Source organism: Ochotona curzoniae, unplaced genomic scaffold (assembly GCF_017591425.1).
Source record: "Ochotona curzoniae isolate NIBS_2020 unplaced genomic scaffold, NIBS_Ocur_1.0 scaffold_3208, whole genome shotgun sequence".
NCBI lineage: Eukaryota > Metazoa > Chordata > Mammalia > Lagomorpha > Ochotonidae > Ochotona > Ochotona curzoniae.
The window spans coordinates 38,733,031-38,738,077 of record NW_024467106.1 but is presented as its reverse complement, the minus strand read 5'-3'; positions in this window follow the sequence as shown (position 1 = coordinate 38,738,077).

Here is a 5,047-nt window from a genome sequence, read left to right as displayed (position 1 = left end):
AATTTGTTAATGTCGTGTATCATATTTATTGATTTGCAAGTGTTAAAACATCCCCACATGCAAGGGGTAAATCCCACCTGGTCAGGGTAAATGATCTGCCCAATTTGCTGTTGAATCCTTTTGGCCAGTGTTTTGTTGAGGATCTTTGTGTATATGTTCATCAGGGATATTGGTCTGTAGTACTCTTTTTCTGTTGTATCTCAATCTGGCTTTGTATGGGCTTCATGGAAAGTGTTCGGAGGGATTGTCCCACTTTCTGTTGTTTGGAATAAGCTTGTGGAGAATTGGGATAAATTCTTGAAACATTTGGTGGAATTACACAGTGAAGCTATCTCGTCTTGGTTGGGAGGGATTTAATTATTGATTCAATTTCAGCCCTTGTTGTAGATCTATTTATATTACTAATTGCCTCATAATTTAATTCTGGTAAATTGTATGTGTCCAAAAAGTCTATGCATTTCCTTTAGGTCTTCTGATTTGTTGACACATAGTTGCTTGTAATAGTCCCTGATTATTTTATGAGGTGGCTATTGCTATATTTTCTTTTTGTCTCTGATCCTATTGATTTGTACCTTCTTCATTTTCTTGATTAGTTGGGCTACTGGGGAATCTATGCAGTTAACTTTTTCAAAGTGCCAGCTGTTTCACACATTGATTTTATGTGTTTTTCTTTTGGTCTCCATTTTGTTTATTTCCTCCAATATATCAGATCTACTTTTTTTTTCCTGCTAATCTTGGGATTACTTTTTTGGTATTTTTCTGGTTCCTTCAAATGTACAGCTAGTTCATTTACTTGGTGCTATTCTAATTTCTTGACATAAGCATTGATTGAGATGAACTTTCCTTTTAGCAGTTCTGTGCCCTGCCTATATTTTGCTTCCCAATACTTTTTCCATATTGCAGAAGTTCTCAATTATCATTTCATTGAATACATCTTTGAATCCAGCCTTCTGGAACTCTCATAGTGTCCCTAAATTCTTTGTAGCTTTGTGATTTGTTTCCCCATTATTGCAGCAGGTGTCTTCTAATTTTGGGATTCTTATGTCTTACTCATTCTGTTTTTGAGACATCTCACTGAATTTTTGTTTTGCTGCCTTGTATTTTTTATTTCTAGTATGTCAGCTTTAATTTGATTCATTGTTGCTGTTTCCTTTGTAACATACTGCTTAAATTCCTTGAACCCCTGTATGTGTTCCTTGTTGTTAAGAAGTTTTTAAAGTTCTTTATCTCTAGTTTCTTGATGTCTGCCTCACTTAACTCTGAGGTTGACAGTCTTTTGCTCCTTTGCACAGCAGGTGTCACTAATATTCATTGTGTTTTTTCTTTTGCTTTTGGACGTTACAACTCAAATTAATGGATTCTTCTCCGTAGGGTCAGTTTTAAGCTGTGTTTCCCATAGGGATACAGGTTGATTTTACCAATTCAATGCAGTACCTGCTTCTTCATTTTCGGTCACTTGTGCCATTCCTTCCAGCTAGTTTCAATCCTAGGCTTTTGTGTTAGACAACCATTAAGGTCTTCATATCACCAGATCCTGGCTCACTGCTTTTACCCACTGTGATCCCGTGCTGTTGCCTGCACAGCCTTTCTTCCACTCCCAGTTCAAGCAATACCCGAGGTTAAAAAGACAGCATCAGTCCTAAATCAGAAGCCGTTAACAGTGTTATCTCGCTGGAAACCATTACCTGTTAGGTCTGGGGTCCACTCAGACCTATTTTTGATGATCTGTAGGATGCCAAGTCAGTACCTTGTTCCCTGTAAGCTGAAATGAATTCTCTCCTGGCTTAGCACATACATAACTTGCTGTTGTCCCTCCAACGCTCAGCCTTTTCCTCAGTACATAAATGATGCCTGATATGGCACTGGTGGGGGTCTAGGCCATGAGGTCTGCCCTGTTCCTGCTCCCCATTGTTTGAGCTCTGCCACTCTGCTTCTGCTGACGGTCAGATTAAACAAATCATCAGGACTGGCAGTTCCAAGTCTGTGTTCACCTGTTGAATTTCTGGTGAGCACTTCTTTCCAACTGACTGCCAGGGAACTCCAATCACTGCTGGCTGCTGGGGTATCTGGTCACTGCAGCACAGCTCTGCTGTGTCTGTGGCTTCCCCATGTCCATGGTCTCCAGATATCCTTCTGCCGTCAGTCTGTCTTCTCCCATTTTCTGAAATCAAACCCTCTCTCTTTCACTCTGGCTAATACTTCTCTGCTTCAATCTGTTCTTACATTATTCTCTTTGCAGTCATTCTAAAAACAGAAATTAAGGCAAGAGTCGTTCTTGTTCACTTTTACTAATTAGCGTCATGTTTCTCTTTATACTTTCTTCTATATGTTCACTTTTCTCAAACACTGGTAAAATAACTACTGTAAATAATACATTAGGCCTCTTCATGTTAGTCTGACAGACATATTCATGTCAGCACATAGAATAAGATGCCAGTAGTGGACTGTATGAACCTATATTGGTTCACAGTTAAGCAATCATACTTATTTTAAGAATTAGAAAATATGAGATGAGGGTTTCTATAAACACTAATTCACCTGATCTTCCTGGATAAGTTGAGGCAGACATTCAGCACAGAAGCTAAGATGGCAACGTCTCATACTAGTGAGCCTGGGCTTGAATTCTTTCTCTGCTTCACCATCATAATGCCAGTGTTGAAGCCCCAGATCCTCCATAATTCCAGCTTTCTCCTGGAAAACACACTTTGGTAGACAGCAAGTTGCCACTGAACTTGCTACTCCCAGCCAACCTTAAGCTTGTTATGGATTAAGTTTCCAGCTCTCAACTTTGGCTCAACTTTAGTCCTACCTGTCCCAGGCTTTTGGGAGAAAATTAACAAATGGAAAAACCTCCATCTATCTTTTTCGGTCTTTCCTCATTCTACTTTTCAAAATGAGTGATCAAAGCAACTGTTGATGGTCTCCCTTCTCTATCAATATTCTTTTCCAATAAAATAAATAAATCTTTAAAAGAAAACCCAGATATTGAGATTAAAGGGCACAATATTTAAAATGTCTGATTTTTTAAATGGTTAGCACAGTTGCTAATTGTCCCCATTATTACCATGTGCTTATTTTCATAGCTACTCTAATTTCTGAATACACATGTAAAATTGAGTGTATTATTTACTTATTTGTACATATATGCATATACACTACTCTGAAATTATGAAATTGGACCTTTTAACTTTATTTCCGCAATCACAATATTTTAATGAAATACACAATCTTTATTTGAACTTTCTGTTGCTTCTGCCTTCAGTAATCCACTTTCTATCATAATACTCCAGATTGTTTTGTCATGTGTCAACTAAACGTTAATTAAGCGATATATATTTTTCTACTGCATAAAATACAATCAATATTCCAAATAGTAAATTATTCTTTAAAATAAGGTAGAATCTAAATTGTATGATAATCATCTGATAAAATATTTCTTTATGTTATAAACACTATTTTGATTAATAGATTAAATTGACCTTTTCTTTTAATTCATTTATTCTATATTAAATTTATTAAAAATACTTCAAAATTTAATTAGTGCTTAACATGGAAAATTGTGCTTGGTAATTGACTTAATTTTTTTACTAATTGGTTACATATTAAATCCTCATTTTCATAGAACACTGCTCATTATCAAGAATAATAATTCCACTAAAGAAAATATTCATCACTTTTGTGGAGGTTTTCTTTCTCACTAAATAATAGAGAAGTTAATTTTTGCTGAATTATTGCTACTGATGGATATTTGCTTTAATCAGGAAGACATTCTATTTAGTGAAATAAGCCTGTCCCAAAATAGACAAATACCATATGTTTTCTCTCACCTGTTGTAACACACAGACTACAGAAAAATGGCATCTATATAAGTGACACTGACATTTTGCTGTTTGATTATTGTTTATAGCCTTTGTACATACTCTTGCGGAACAGTGGGTTTTGTTTTTCTACTTGCTATTTTTTGAATTTCTTACCTAATGGAGTGATAAGCCTATGACTTTGAGATGAGTTGAATGCAGGGCATTGCATTTTCTTTTCTTAAATAACAGGAATTTGGGTGGGGAACACCGGCAGGATGGGGTGAAAAACATCAAAATGTTCTTAAAACTGTCTTGTGAGATACATGAAATTGCTTTGACTTCTAGAAATAAAATGATTTAAAAGTTTAAAAAATGCAGAAATTGTCTATGTTCAACATATATAATTATTCAACTCCCCATAAAGATTCTTAATGTCAAACTAGAATAATATGATGTAAATAAGACTTTTTTTAAATTTTATTTATTTTTATTGGAAAGGCAGAAATACAGAGGGGAGACAGAGAAGAAGATCTTCCATCCGATGATTCACTCCCCAGCTGAGGTGCTGTGCCAATCCAAAGCCAGGAGCCAGGAATGTCCTACAGGTCTCTCACACTGGTGCAGGGTCCCAAGGCTTTGCGCTGTCCTCGACTGCTTTCTCAGACCACAAGCAGGGAGCTGGATGGGAAGTGGAGCTGCCATAAGGCATCCTGGCACGTTTTAGGCAAGGACTTTAGTGGATAGCTACCACACTGGGCCCGTAAATAAGACTTTTAAACAAATTTGGCAGATTTAAAATTAGAAATAAAGATACTCAAATATATTAAAATGTACTTTCATCCAACTCTTCAAATATGCTTTTACTGTTCTAATTGCTTTGTTGTTTTTCAAAAAGTGTAAGTAAAAATGTAAACATTAAATTAAAAAAGTCTAAATATTGCATGGTTATTTCTTTCTGAATCATTCCTTTAAATATTCATTCAGTGAATGAACTTTGAATGCTAAAAATGTGCCTGGTGCTGTGCTACATTGCAGGCATGGTACCGCAAATGAGAAACCATACATTCTCTTGTAATTGAGGGGTTAATATGGTAAGAAAAAAATATGCTTCTAGACATACATAGATTCTGGCTTACACCAGTTTATCTCAACTCCTTTTCCAGGCTGTCAAAATTATGACAAATTATTAAAAGCCCAACATTGGAAAATAAGAGTAAATGGATGACAATATTTTATAAGTTGAGAAG